This window comes from Onychostoma macrolepis, chromosome 22 (genome assembly GCF_012432095.1).
Source record: "Onychostoma macrolepis isolate SWU-2019 chromosome 22, ASM1243209v1, whole genome shotgun sequence".
Classification (NCBI taxonomy): Eukaryota; Metazoa; Chordata; class Actinopteri; order Cypriniformes; family Cyprinidae; genus Onychostoma; species Onychostoma macrolepis.
The window spans coordinates 35,495,677-35,512,263 of NC_081176.1; the positions used below are offsets into that span (position 1 = coordinate 35,495,677).

Consider the following 16,587-nt stretch of genomic DNA (forward strand, 5'->3'; position numbering starts at 1 on the left):
TTCAAAAATAAATGCGGTCGGGTCGACTCGGGTCTAATTTCACTGGGTCTGTCTCGGGTCGGGTTTATCTTTTTAAAAAAAAAAAAAAAAAATATGCACGTCGGGTTCAGGTAAGAAGTGATTTTAACTGATCAGCGCCGTGCTTGTTAGATTAGTTTGTGCTGTTCATAGCGCAAGATTAGTTCGGTAGCACAGTCGAGCGGATCAATGGACCGAGCGCGACCGTGCTACTGAACGAATCTTGCAAGCTCTGTAACATTGTGCTGTTTGGTCCCACTTTCAGTGCATTTGACTTCCCATATGTACGGCTGAACACCAGTTAGCTCGCTCTCAGTTAAGTTGCTTCCATCGGCTGTGTTTATTGCTGCAGATATGCAGTGCAGAGAGAGACACGTATACGCGACGCCCTCTTCTGGAGACGGGGCGGGAATATGCAGCTCATTTGCATTAAAGGTATACACTCCAAATCAGCTCGTTTTAGACACACCACAAAAATGACATTTTTCAGCTGTATAAATGATCTGTGGGGAATGTTGGGCTGAAACTTCACAGACACATTCTGGGGACACCCAAGACCAATATTACATCTTGTAAATAGTATTTACTCTTAGTATTAGGATATGACTACATGTTTTTTTGTTACAGCCGGTGATAATACATTACAAAACATCATCCCACTCCTCTACATCTACTTCTATCATTGCTTGGATTACAGCGTCACGCGCCTTCTTTTTTTAATGTGATTTTTCTCCAATAGGGGGGCGGAGCATATGGCAAATTATGCTACAGCACTTATATTATTGCACTGGTTGGCTATTAACTCTCAATCAATGCATTGGAGAATACAGTGACCATAAATAAAGAAACAAAGTTTCTTGTCAGATTTCCCTACACTGTAAAACCCAACAAGTTAGGGTAACACAAACCGTTTGAGTAAACCGATTGCCTTAAAAACCTGACAAGTTAGGTTAACTCTATGGGGTCGACGGTATTCCCGGCTATACCAGATTGTTTTTTTTGTTTGTTTTTTTTTAAGATCAGTGCACAATACTCTGCTGATTTTGTTCACAAAAATAAGTGTTAGAGCCATCCTTTTAAAGACTTTTCTTGACGACTTTACAAACTATAATATCCATAAGAAGGGCATTTCTATTTTTTTATAATACACAATGCATCATATATTCTCATTTTTTTAACAAAAGTTATAATGCATTATATTGCTACATTCATGATAATGGTATTCAATGCATTATATGGTCAAAAACATAAGATATTATACTTAGTAAAGAAATTTGATGAAAATGTTTTAATACTTTTTAATATATTTAAAGTTATAACAAATAAGTAGGCCTAAAATTCAGAAATATAAGTGTTTCCATAAGTGTTGATAATTTAATTAAAAGTAATTACGAATGTATAAAAATATTTAAATATTAAGAATAAATTATATATACACAATTAGCATTAAAAGTCTATGAATTAAAAACAAACTTTGATGTGCATATATAAGCCCGGCTCATTGAAGAGTTCTAAAGAACCGATTTGCGACATGACTCGAATCATTTCGAGTTTGATTAAAAAAAAAAAAAAAACTGCAGCGATTCAAATCTATTCATTCAAAAGAGATTCATTTGCAAACCGGAAGTTACTAAACAGTGAGCGCAAGGAGGGTAAACGTTCATCCATGAGGTAAGTCATTAACAGGTTTAGAAAATCAATATAAGCTTTTAACGTTTAACGTAGCGTTGGCGCAGACAGACATTTTTACGTCAGTCGACATCAAAATTGCTTCATCGAAATGTACCTTTTATCAGAAGCTTTTATATATATATATATGTGTGTGTGTGTGTGTGTGTGTGTGTATGTACATGTACATGGTTGCTCACTAAAATGTCTCTGTATAGCTGCCGAAACGAAAATATAAAAAATACCTGGAGCCTGGCAGTGGGTCCATCATACCAGACAAAGGCTTGAGAAGAAGTCTGGTTTTGAGGTAGCTATACATGTTTCTATTAATTATCCAAATAATAACTTCATATGAAATAAACATACCTATTTATGTTGGTCTCCATTTTATTAGGTGTTATTGTACAGCACATTGGTCAACCCTGCGTTGTTTTAATTGTGCTCTATAAATAAATTAAACAAAGAAAACAAAACAATGTAAGTTATAAACTGTTACAGTAGTGCATAATTTCAAAGTCCTTATATTGTTTTATAGGCAGGAGATCCATCATGGGCAAAAACCTCACATTCATACCAGACCCCTGCTGACATGGTACGGTACCCTTCTGAAGCTTCTTTGCTCCTAGAGTTTAGACTCAGAGGTAGCCAAAATTCTGGATTCATAATTTTTCATAATTATAATCTGTGTTGGGTAAATTACTAAAAAAAAAGTAATCAACTACAAATTACTAATTACTTCTTTAAAATTGTAATTTGATTACATTACTGATTACTGCATTTAAAAAGTAATCAGTAGGGGTGTGACCAGACACTTATCCCACAAGACGAGACAAGACACGAGACTGGGTTCACGAGAACGAGACGAGACGAGATTTTTTAGAATTAAAAAAAAAAAAAAAAATCCTCAATGATGAAATATATAGGAAAATAGTATTTTATTTAACTGAAAAACACAAAATGCAAAAAATGTAGGTGCATTTTGAAATCAACTTATACTTTATGAAATTAAACTTATATTTTAATGAATTATATGCAGTAATAAACAACATGTAAACTAGAGCTGCACGATTCTGGATAAATTGAGAATCACAATTTTTTATATAAATTCGAGATCACGATTCTCTTACAAAATAATGTAATTTACTAGTTGTTCTGACAAAAGGTTCATTGCTTAAGTCTCAATATATATATATATATATATATATATATATATATATATATATATATATATATATATATATATTCATATTCATTTGAACAAAGTTTAAAAAATCAATGGAGTCAGTGTCTCACTTCATAAAGACTTGTTTCACTATAGGAATCTCCTGAATGAATGATTCAATGTCAAATACATTTTTTAAATGGGTTGTCGCCACCTCCTGGCGGAAGATAAGCGTTACAATACAAGTGTTAAGATACATTCGTTTTGATCGCTACTGTAGAGAATAAGTGTTTATACCCAAACTATAAACTTGTATCCCAGTACTTCTGTTATTTAAATGTCTGTAACACAGAAATAATTATGTGTGGTTGAAAAGACTGTTTGTGTTGCTCTATCTGGATCAGCAGCAGCATGAATGCAGATTTGAATGTCTATAACACCTGTTTCACATCGTAAGCGTCAGTGGAGCGTGAGCAGCGCGTGTTTAGTCTGACAGCGTTCACATCGGAAGCGTGATGATGGTCGACCCTCTGATTCATCAACATCTCACGCTTCACTGACACTCGCGATGTGAAACAGTCTTAATAGACATAGCTGAATCATTCCCTGTGTGAAATCCATGCGGGCCAGATGTGGGCCGGATCTGGGCCGACACTGCTTGCTGTCTGGGTTGTCATTCAGGAATAAGATATCGTGGGTGTTTGAATCAAGATCGCTAGCGCAAATTTTAATGATTAATGGTGCAGCTCTAATGTAAATATTGCAAAATATTTTGCGAGGATATCGTCACATCCCTAGTAATCAGATTACTAATTAATTTACTTTCAAGTTACTTTTAACTTTATTTTCCAAGGTATCAAACCTAAAAAAATATTGTGACTTTCGGTTTGTCAAATGTTAGTCGAAAATGTCCATAGTTAATGTTATTAACTTCATCTGTGGTACTTCATACTAAGCATTACTTTGGAACCAGTTGGTAAAAAATAATGGAAAATTAATTTAGTTATGAGAAAAAAGGTCTGAAATAATTTGCTTGCAGATGACACTTTGTTTGGTATTTTGTTTTCGAATGCATGTAAATTCGTGGAGTGCAAGTGTCAAATTTCTTTTTAGACATACACAAAGAACGTCACATTTTAACAATTTAAAATTAATGTTTTTTTTTTTTTTTTTTAGGTGGAAGGCATGGAGACAAACACAGCGCTTTTGGTTACAGACCAGACCCGTTCAGATACAGATGAGTTGTCTTCGGATTCAGAGGTAGTTACACTATATCCCACTGATCTCTGTGTGATCATAAACTGCCATCAGGTGGTGAAGTGACAAAAATGATTCCCATCCGCAAAGAGGGCATTAATTACCAATTACCAATACCAATACTGTGACCTTAAATGCCCTAGTGTGCAAAGTGTAAGTCGGACAAGTTTAGTATAATGTTTACAGTTATTTTGCACAGGGTAAGTGAAATATTAAAAATCACTAAGATCAATGTGTCTACTGCACGCTAACAGACCAAGGTAATTTACCTAACTTAAAATATATACCTGTGTTTAGTCTTAAAATTTCACAATCAGTGCTACACTGTGATGATGATTCTACATAATATTTGTTCAAAGTCCCACTGATATGCTTTGAAAGTGCCTTGAGTTATTCAGTGTGTTAATGTAATTTCCACTGAAACAGGACGTTATGGACAATAGCGTTTCATTCATGTCACATAATTGTGTAATCCTCATCTACTTGTGGATTATACCCTATGTAAATCACATAGGATAATTAGTCAGAATTAGTCTAGAAATGAATCAAGAATATTAATGGCTTATCTGTGGTTTCATAGGTGCACTGTAAAAAGTGCTGTAAAATTTACAGTAACTTACTGGCAATTTTGGTTGCCAGTAAGACTGTAAATTTACAAGAGTACTGTAAATCAATAATTACAATTGTACTATAAAAATACAGCAAACTCTTGCATGCTGTAAAATTGTTATGATGGTGTGTAAACATTTGGTAAACTTATTTCATTTGAGTCCACTAAGAAGGAACATTTCTTAATATAAAACTGCAAACACTTAATTTGTAATAGTAAAGCTACTAAAAACATGACTTTAACTCAAATCGTTGCAGTTTATCATCAGCTATAGCACACATACATGTGTTAAAGCACTTAACAAAGAGATCATCACTGTATCAGCAACTCTACAGTTACTGTCTTTAAATAAAGCAACAGAACATCAGTGTTTGTGGCTCATCATTGACTGAAGCACAGGCTCTACTCTCCACCACAATGGTGACCCACAAAACTAAATTAAACCAACAGATCTCTCTTGTGCAAAATAATACAGTTCAGTTAAATATTTACTCTCCTTATAGATAACACCTGCTGTTAACAAGCGGAACCACTGAATGAAAGAGAAACAAGAACTACAACTGACTTCAGACACAGCCTTAGATGAACTCAACTGAAATACAAGACATCAATAAATCTCTCAAGATCTGATCAAACAACTCCACAAACAGCATTACCAGCTTCACACATTACAATTTGACCTTATTTCTGTCATATGTCTATGAAAATCATTTGAGAATTAACAGAAGTTTATTTGTTTTATTTGAAAACGTTTCGTTTGACCTCACCATTGTGGCAGTCAGGGTTTGCTTTAGTTGGGCTCTTGACCATCAAATTTTAATCTTAGTTTTTTTCTGGCTGCTGTAACTGTGTTTGTAGAGCACATTTGTTATAGCATAAAAAGCAAGGAAAATGTGTGATTATATGCTTGTGATTGACTATTGGTAATGCTATAATCATTATCTATTGGTATGATTCACTGATCTCATTCAGAGGCTGATCTTTAAGACATGGTGTGGATTTTTTTAGTTGTTAGTTTGGTGTTGTTTACAGCTGCTATATGAGATGACAAACTGCTACTGAAAAATTTTAAAAACATGTTATGCACAAAGCCTTTAGTACTACGGCAGCAATCAGACACACACAGACATCAAGAATCAGTGTATGAATCTCAACAATGGTGACAATCAAAAGCGTAATGCTGCAATTCATGCTGGGTACCAGCACAGTACAAAACTCACCCATGAATCCCAGCATGCATTGCAGCATGAATAAATTATGCCGCTGAATTGTCCACTTACTGTCTTTAATTCTTACTATGTGCTTTTATTTTTTTGTATTGAGTTTTAGTAGCATGTTTTGTGATATTCAGAGTTGATCTGTTTATTTATTTTGTTGATTGTCACCGTTGTTGAGATTCATACGCTGATTCTTGATGTCTGTGTGTGTCTAGTTGCTGCTGTAGTACTAAAAGTTTTGTGCATAAGACATTTTTAAAATTTTTCAGCGGGTAGTCATCTCATACAATGATTGTAATCGCACACAAAAAAAAGACCATGTCTTTAAAGATGAGCCTCTGAATGAGATCAGTGAATCAGGCCACTAGATAATGATTACATTATCATTAGTCAACATTTTTCTGGCTTTTCATGCTGCAACAAATGTGCTCTACAAACACAGCTACAGCAGCCAAAAAAAGCTAAGACTAAAATTTGATGGTCAAGAGCCCAACTAAAGCAAACCCTGACCGCCACAATGGTGAGGTCAAACTAAACGTTTTCAATAAAACAAATAAACTTCTGTTAATTCTCAAATAATTTGTATAGACATATGACAGAAATAAAGTCACATTGTAATGTGTGAAGCTGGTAATGCTGTTTGTGGAGTTGTTTAATCAGATCTTGAGAGATTTAATGATGTCTTGTATTTCAGTTGAGTTCATCTAAGGCTGTGTCTGAAGTCAGTTGTAGTTCTTGTTTCTCTTTCATTCAGTGATTCTGCTTGTTAACAGCAGGTGTTATCTATAAGGAGAGTAAATATTTAACTGAACTGTATTTTTTGCACAAGAGAGATCTGTTGGTTTAATTTAGTTTTGTGGCTCACCATTGTGCTGGAGAGTAGAGCCTGTGCTTCAGTCAATGATGAGCCACAAACACTGATGTTCTGTTGCTTTATTTAAAGACAGTAACTGTAGAGTTGCTGATACAGTGATGATCTCTTTGTTAAGTGCTTTACCACATGCATGTGTGCTATAGCTGATGATAAACTGCAGCAATTTGAGTTAAAGTCATGTTTTTAGTAACTTTACTATTACAAATTAAGTGTTTGCAGTTTTATATTAAGAAATGTTCCTTCTTAGTAGAATCAAATGAAATAAGTTAACCAAATGTTTACACACCATCATAACAATTTTACAGCATGCAAGAGTTTGCTGTATTTTTACAGTACAATTGTAATTATTGATTTACAGTACTCTTGTAAATTTACAGTCTTACTGGCAACCAAAATTGCCAGTAAGTTACTGTACATTTTACAGCAATTCTTTACAGTGTGGGAGACCAATTAAGGACAAACATTGACCAAACCTCAATGGACCCAGGACAGACCCATGCAGACATAGACGAGGCCCCCACTCACATGTCTACCTCAGACTCAGAGGTATTTTATTTTTCACCAGTGGAAGCCTGCATAAACATATCTGTGCAGGGTTTTCTTTACTTACTCGCATCATTCACTCACCCTTAAATTGTTCCAAACCTGCATGAGTTTCTTTCTTCTGCTGAACAAAAGAAGATATTTTGAATAATGTGGGTAACCAAACAGTTGCTGGTCCCTACTGACTTCCATAGTTTGAAAAAAAATGTTGTGGATTATACCCTATGTAAGTCACGTAGGAACGTAGGATTAGTCAGAATTAGTCTAGAATTTAATCGAGAATAGGGCTGCAACAACTAATCAATAAAATTGATTATTATCCATAATGAAAGTAATTGACAATTATCATTATTTATGCCGGTGAACATCTTAATCTCAGTCAATTCACTATAAGCAGAAAGTGAAAGTAAAAATGGAATGATGGAGCTTTCGGCATCTGACGCCGCTTATTCTCTCAGAGACAATGAGAGAAGAATCTACTTCAACATATGCTGATAACGATATAGCCTATAGCTGTTTTCATTTATTTCCCTTATATTTCTCTAGTGGCCCATACATAGTGAAAAAAAAAAAAAGATAAGAAACGTATTTCGTATTAAACAGGTTGTTTTTGAAAGTCGGTGCTTGAAATAAAAGCTTTTTATTTCATTGATTTTTATTGATGACTGCAGTATTTTAACATTTTAATTTAGGAATATAATTTATTGTAAAGTTTAATAGGCCTGTTTTAAAACACCTTTTTAAAAAATAATTTAATTGAGGAGTAAATAGCCTAATCTTATCCTCGCAGCATGTCTGTTATGTGGTAATTATTGCTGAAGCAACCCCCTGGCGTGTAGCCCAAGAAAAAATGGGGGGGTTGGGGGGTGCGGTGTTAAAAATAAATAAATGGAAATTTTGTAACAAAAAATAAATAAAACTCATTTTATTAATTTGTATATTCATTAAAATAATAGGATTGACACCTAGAGGTTGAACTAGGTATTGCAGTCCAAATTCAAAATATTGGAGAGGGTTTTTTCTCACCAGGCACCTCCTGCTCAGACAGATTAACTACACCAACAGAAACGAGCGCACATAAAATGAATGAAATTAAGTAAGCTGTGTTTTCCTCCAACTGGCAACCCAGGGTGCTGAAATACAACTGGGTAAACTGGCAGTGGGCGGGTTTCACAAACCATAACAAACACAGACATTCCGGGCCGGAATGCACATTTTCATTGTTAGCATTGTTTTTCAGATAAACAAGTATGTTAACTTAGCATGTTTCTTAAATATCTGCAAACATATTATGGTATTTTTATGCTTTAGTAGATACACCTTTAACAATCATTTCTACAGCCATTGCAAACACACAGCAGAGAAAGATTGAGAGCGTCTGTTTACCTCAGCAGCAACTAATCTTGCATTCACACATCTGCAGCGCTTATTTTGATCTTTAACATTAGATCTTCCCTATTCTTGGAACAAAATTAATTCTTAAGTTTGATTCAGTATTACTCTTAATGTAAAAAACAATCCCACACACAACATCAGCAATAGGCTACTACAATGACAAAGTTGCTTATATTAAACTTAAAACTTTTATTAACAGAACGAATACGACATACCTAAGGCGCAACAAATAAATAAAAAGTTTTGGGATTTCCCCCTTATTTCAAAGGAATGCTTAGTTTGGCTCATTATTATTAATAATAAAAAAGGCTTTACAATAAAACAATACAATGACAACTTTATTTATATTAAACTTTTAAATTTTATTAACAATATGAATAAGGGAAATGTTTTACCTGCATTAACACAAATAAATAAACGGTCTTTGGATTTTACCCTTTCTTTAAAACGATCGTAGTTTGTGGTTCATTATTAGCCTATTAATTAAAACACATCAGCAATAAAATAGTGTAGAGTGCCCGTGCATCAGACAGACGGAACACAGTAGAGAAGGAGACAATTAATACTCAGTGCAAAAAAAAAAAAAAAACATTCATTGTGCTGAAATATCGGTTATTGAACATTAAATTTAGGTTTAAAAGAGCATGTAGTGAGAGTAGGAGCTGTAAAAGGAAAACAGCGTGTAATTGTCTGAATATAAATATCAGACAATTCATAGCCGCCTTATACGGGATAAAGCAATGACAGTAAGAACTGACTGTGATCAAAGTGAACGTGTGTTCCTGCAGAACATTACTCTTACCTATTGGTTACCACTAAGCAGAGCTGGATAGTAACTGATTACATGTAATCTGGATTATGTAATCAGATTCCAACAATTAAGTACTTGTAATTATAGATTAAATTACATTTTAAAATACTCGTAATGAGACTACAGTTACTTTTTTATGTATTGCATGATTACATATTATTCACACAATAGCAATACATTATTCATAATTCATTGATTCTCCCTAATTCCTTCTGTGACACCCTCTTGTGGAGGGTATCAGTGATTGTCTTCTGGACCGTTGCCAAGTCAGCAGTCTTCTCCATTATCATGGTTTCAAAGAACAAGAGATACCCGGAATTTAGGTCATTTAATTAAACTCAACTGTAAATATTCTAATATTTTGAGATACTGGATCTTTGACTTTCATGAGCTGTAAACTCTAATCATCAAAATTAAAACAAAAGAACTTTTGAAATGCTTTGCTTTACATGTAATGAATCTAGAATATATGAAAGTTTCACTTTTTGAAATAAGTTACAATAATTTGCACATTCATAATTCTATTTTATCTATATTTTTATTACCATAGTTATTGTTTTTTAATGCATTATCCATTCTGTTTATTATTAGCCTTATATTTCATTCTAATACCTTAAATTATATGCATGACTACACTCTCTCTGTACTTTCTCCACTGGTTGCTCCTGTCACCAAGAAGAATTTCTTGTGTTTTTATGTGTGTAAACACACTTGACAATAAAGCTCTTTCTGATTCTAACATTTAAAATGCATTTTGAGGTCTAGAAGGATTGATAGCTACAGTATAAAAGCTCAAATTTTAGATTTCGATATGGCAATAGCCTATTGTCCCACATAGAACTTGAAAAGCCAGTCAAATATGTATATAATCAAAAGCGATTATTTATTTTTGATAATTATTACTTTACTTCAGTTTGGTTTTCAATAACTGCTGTTAGTTTCATTTCATTTTCGTTTTTTATTTCTTTGACATTTTTCTTTCTTTCTTGATAAATAAATGTCTTTATTTTCGTTAAATACAGTTCCTAATACAACATATTTTACGAATTTCAAACCTATGCTGATGAAAACAATACGATCGCGCTGACTGACATTTGCAAAGCGAGTGCATAAGACGCGCCTTTCCTTTCTTTCTGCTTGGGCGAGCACTTCTCGGACAGTTTACCTCGCGCATGAAATCAGCCGCATACCAGCTAAACACTGAGAACACGCTACAATCCTGAGAGTCATAGCCACAGAGCGGAGGCGCCAAAGCTGCGGAGAATCCGCTTACCCAGAAGCTTCCGTTACTGACTAGATTTACAGGAAATTACCGCTGTTTTCAAATAAATATTTTTACATACTTATTCCCAACACTTAAGCTTTAAGTTTTAAGTCACATCTCAAATGGCAAGGGATCAACTTCCCAGCCAGCAATCTTATGTGGGGCCCAGATGGGTGGCACCTGGGCTATCTAACTGGGCCCCAGCCAGTTTTGTCCTCGGTTTCCATGAGGGCCCCACATGGGTCAGCCCAGATGAAACAATGAAATGAACTCTGCTCAGTATGCATACTACAGAGTGCTAAAAATAAGACTGAAGCAGCACTGCAGTTCATTTGATAATTAAGTGATTAATCTAGTACTGATTGAGCATTAGTGACGAACACCTGCTAAAGAAAAAAGAGACGAGCAGAAACACAACAACTACTATTGACTTCCAGCCACAGCCTGCAAAACAACTGCAAATAAAAGATATTAAATCTCTGAAGATCTCAGCAGAGGAGGATTAAACAACTCCACAAACAGCATCACCAGCTTCACTCATTACTAACCAGACTGATGTTATTTCTGTCAGATTGTCTAGAGAAGCTCTTATTGAGAAATACAGAGGTTCAGATGTTGATGTTTTATTGAAAGTAAGAGTTTGGTTTGAAGTCACCATTATGGTGAATAACGTTTTCTTTAATAGAGCTCTTGACTCTTCTGCTACTCTACGTGCTTGTTTTCTTTGCCACAATGTATTTAGAAAACATGTTGTGTGCAAAGACAGTTAGACTCAAAGATTATCAGCTGATAATAGTTGTTCATTGATAGTAGTATAGATTTTAACATTATAAAGCAGTCTTTCTCATCGAGCTCATCACTGTTTGGAAATGGCTTATGATCAACAGGTTAAATTTTCAAATTACTAATCCTGAAACAAACAAAAAAAAAAACTAAATTCTGAATTTGGGTATGTAACTGTCAACTCTTTCAGACACACAGACATCAAGAATCAGTGTACGAATCTCAACAACGGTGACGCAATTCATGCTGTAATGCATGCTGGGAACCATGGTTGACTTTTGTGTGCTGCACCCAGAATGCATTGCAGCATGTTGTTGAGATTCATACACTGATTCTTGATGTCTGTGTGTTTGTGAGGCAGGAGCTCAAAGCATTTTGTGAAAAATATATTTTAATATTCTTCTGCATTGTTGAATGTGTACATGTACACTCACATGTCAAGTGTTATTAATGTGAAGTTATTATCACATCATCTGTACCATTAGAAATCAGTCTCTAGAATCATAGATGATTATATCTTCATCATCACAGTTTTTCTTGCTTGTCTTGCCATACAAACACAGCTAAAGCAGCCAGAGAAAAACTAATGTTAAAACTTTAAGGGCCAACCACCCAAGTAAAGCAAACGTTATTCTCCATAATGGTGACAAATATACTTTTCAATAAAACCAACATCTGTACCTCTGTAATTCTCAAAAACTTTTGTAGAAGTCTGACAGAAATAAAGTCAGTCTGGTTAGTAATAATGATGCTAGTAATGCTGTTTGTGGAGTTGTTTAATCCTCCTCTGCTGAGATCTTCAGAGATTTAATGTCTTTTATTTGCAGTTGTTTTGCAGGCTGTGGCTGGAAGTCAATAGTAGTTGTTGTGTTTCTGCTCGTCTCTTTTTCTTTAGCAGGTGTTCGTCACTAATGCTCAATCAGTACTAGATTAATCACTTAATTATCTACTGAACTGCAGTGCTGCTTCAGTCTTATTTTTAGCACTCTGTAGTATGCATACTGAGCAGAGTTCATTTCATTGTTTCATCTGGGCTGACCCATGTGGGGCCCTCATGGAAACCGCGGACAAAACTGGCTGGGGCCCAGTTAGATAGCCCAGGTGCCACCCATCTGGGCCCCACATAAGATTGTTGGCTGGGTTATAATCATGTTTATATTCATTAGCCCGTGAACTCATTCTCTCAGAAGGCCTGGGTATGCGGCGCATTCGCAGTTTATATGGACGGAACGCCACTGATATATATATTAAATGTATATGGCTGTTGTAGCCTAAAAGTTTATGAGTTATACATTCTAAGCTGAATCAAATAAAATATTTCTTATACTTTTTGAATTGCCTATTTGATGCTTTTTTTCATTTAACACAGTGACTTTATTATTTTTTGGCTGTAATTTCTCAGCAAAATTTAATGTGGTTAGATTTAAATCAATTAATCAATTAATTAGATTAATTGCCACATTGTGTAATTAATTGGACTAATTAAAAGTTTTAACTGCTTGACAGCGGCTGCACATATTTGAGAATAAAAAGCATATCAAGAAACACAAAATTAATACCCGGTCTTGTTGTCTTGTGAAGTGAAACGTTCAGTCTGAGCAAGAAACTGAACATTATTTACAATATTATTACCTGCAATCCAAAACCTCAGGCAAACTGAGAAATCTGATTATTTTCTGCACACTGGTTCTTTCAGACAGTTCCATTCAACGAACTGGTTCAATTCACTAGTTTCAATGAAATGACTTAAATACATATGCAATTATATTATTAAAGCACTCAAATTGGATGTTTTACATGTCTAAAGCATATAAAGTGAATAAACTAGTCTCCATCAGCTCACATTTTTACATAAACAATGAGAAAATTTTAAAACATTAATTTCACCCCTTCATTGAAGTGTTCGGTTCACGTATGTGCATATCAGCAGCTCATGTCTTCAGTCTGATTCAAACTGTTTCCTCAGTTCAGTGACTGTTGGAGGAACTGGAGCACTAAATCAGTTCATTCATCACAGGATCAGATACACCAGTATTTTGGCTCAATTCGAGTCGGAGTGACTGTTGGACATCCAAAAGTAAGTGTTGATTGAGTAACTTGTAGATCTGTGCTGCTCGAGGTGTGAACCGTTTCAGATGCTTCAGTCTGATTTGATGAACTGGTTCATCTAGTTCACCAAAAAGAACCGGTTCAAAAGAATGATTAGATCCCAAACCGAACATCAACTCCAGACCGTTTGCCTGAGGCTCTGGATTTCAGGTAATAATATTGTAAATAATATTCTGTTTCTTACACAGACCAACTGTTTCACTTCAACAAGACATCATTATTCTGTGCAGCCGCTGAATTACATTTTATGAATCACCAAAGAGCACGGTTTCAGCTAAAAATCTTCTTTACTCTTCAACTGAAGAAAAAAACATCACCTACATCTTGGATGGTCTGACGGTGCATAAATGAACTGCAAACATTTCAGTTTTGGGTGAACTATCCCTTTAAGACACAACCTGACTGTTGAAGAGTATACTCGCTAAGATGGCATTTTGGCATAGTTCTGTGTATATTTGTCAGTTCAAGAGTAAGTAAACACAACTTGATTTAAAGCCCTTAATATAAACATGTCATTTGATTATGCACTTTCTCCACAGCAGCTCACTCTGTGGCGTCTGCTAATTTTCAGATTAAAGTACAGTATATCGATATAAACGGTATTGCCTCATACCATATCGCTTATAAAGAATATATCGATATATCGTTCAAACTCAATGTACCACCCAGCCCTATTAGCGAGAGCAAAAACCTAAATCTTTCTGAAAGTATATTTCACTTAAAATATAGGATTATCACTACTTGGTTCTAATAAGGGCTTTTGCATTAACCCAGGTAAGTAAAAATGTAGGTAAGTAAAGAAAACCCTGCATAGATATGTTTATGCAGGCTGCCACTGGTGAAAAAAAAAAATACCTCTGAGTCTGAGATAGACATGTGAGTGGGGGCCTTATCTGTGTCTGCATGGGTCTGTCCTGGGTCCATTGCGATTTGGTCAACAGTGTGGCTGTTTATCCTTGACTGGTCTCCCACCTATGAAACCACAGATAAGCCATTGATATTCTTGATTAGGGCTGAAACTAACGATTATTTTGATAATCGATTAGTTGACCGTTAATTTTTTCGATTAATCGGGTTAAAAAAAAAAGTTACAAAAAAAACACTTCCACGTTCTGTCCAATGTCCTTCAAACAAACGTGCTGCTCTGAATACTATGGAAACATACAGTGCTTAACAAATGTTATTGCCATTTACTGGGCAAATAACAAACTGAAACAAATAAAAGTCTTTATTCACATAGTAAGAAAAATAGCCTCCTATGCCTTTCATAAGAGCTTGCATTCTTGCTTGTTTAGGTACTTTTTGACTGTAACTGTCACGAATCCTGTCCCTGCACTTCCGTTCATTCACCATCAGAGGTTAATCGCTCACCACATTGACTCTCACAGCACACATCACACTGGACTCAATTTCCCATCATCCATTGCACTGATTGCACACACAGCTGAAGGCACTGATCACACAGCTCTCACTAATCACACACTCTATTTAAACCCTGGACTTTGTTTCCCCTCACTGCTGAGTATTGTATGTGTTTACTGCTCCCCTAGCTGTAGCAACTCTACAGAGCCCCTGATAGTTTTCCTAGTCTTGCCCTGCCTGTTTTGGATTGTGTTTTCCCCTGCCTGGACTATTGCTATTTTCAGATACCTCTCTCGTCAAGCCCCTTCGGATACTGTTCGCTGTCGACCGACCTTTGCTTGCCCTTGGATTACTCTTTGTCTTGTCCCCGCCATACCTGTTTGCCATTGCTTGACCCTGCCTGTAAATAAAAGCTTGCACTTTGATCCGCATGTCTCACGTCTCGTCAGCCCCGTTACAGTAACTGTGCATTTGGAAAAAAAAAAACAAAGTGCTTGACTAATTTTTCTGCCTTTCTTTCATATAACAGCAATAATTATAGCATTAGAAATAGCCTACTACTGTTACTAAAAAGCTTACACAAATTTGAGAACTAACCAATACAGAAAGCTAAAAAATGTAATCACTAATACTGTTAGTTTAGAGCAGCAGTGGCACAAACCTTACGTAATTTGTCAAAAACCTTGCATAAATTTGTTTTAATAAATGACCAAAAGGAGTGAACCGTCTTTGTATGTCTATAGACTTTGTTTTAAATAAAACACTTTCTAAAAAAAGATGAAATATTTTTATTTACCTACATGCCATGGGATCATTAATCAACATCAAAGAAACCGTGAACATGCAAATGTGATACTTAATTATTGAAATATTTATTTTAAAATCTCAGGTGTACTTAAAGCAAATATATTTAGCGAATAAGGTTTAGACGACAAAAAGTGTTGGAATGCCTGCATTGCATGTGACTAAGAAATAACGTGAATATGTGCATTTTAATTAGTTATAATTAATAATACATGGTTAAAAACCTACAGAGTAATAATTCAAATAAAAATGAATGTGTTTATCAGTAGTTGATGCAATGTTGAAACCCTTCTTAAACCTGACATGATTTGTAAATCCAGAGCAGTGTTAATTTCGTTGACGAATAATTTTCATCATTATTGTCATCAACTACATTTTTTTTCACCGACGACAACGAGACTATGATATGGAGGGGGTTGGTGTAATATTTATACGTATTTTCATACAGGAGATAAGATAATTCTAGAGCAAGAACATAGAGATGAAAGCGCGTTTTATGCGAGAGTGGAGGAAACCCACCTTCGTACATTCATATATTCACTCTCATGTTACAATAATACGTTTTTGGCTTGACAGCTGTTGTTAAAATAACGCGACAGAAGCTGCCTCAAACTCAGAAATATAAAGAAATGAAGAATATTGTGTCTGAAAGCTGTGCGCCGTCCCCCTCCGCACCTGCCCGGCGGTAATGGTACCGTCCAACCGCGAGC

At 35.1% G+C, this 16,587-nt stretch overlaps 1 protein-coding gene across 4 annotated transcripts in view; it reads left to right on the plus strand.

Annotated features, from left to right (window-relative positions):
• Positions 1-47: 47 nt before the first annotated feature.
• Positions 48-16,587, plus strand: part of LOC131529676 (GTPase IMAP family member 8-like) — a 41,193-nt gene continuing 24,653 nt past the window's right edge. For 2 of the 4 annotated variants that reach the window (XM_058759491.1, XM_058759492.1), the window contains exons 1-4: positions 1,656-1,689; positions 1,905-1,993; positions 2,222-2,278; positions 4,025-4,108. The gene's annotated coding sequence lies outside the window, so the exon portion shown is untranslated. Of the gene's footprint in view, positions 454-1,655; positions 1,690-1,904; positions 1,994-2,221; positions 2,279-4,024; positions 4,109-7,276; positions 7,353-16,587 lie in introns of those variants that run through there. The other 2 variants (XM_058759493.1, XM_058759494.1) reach the window with 2 other exon arrangements.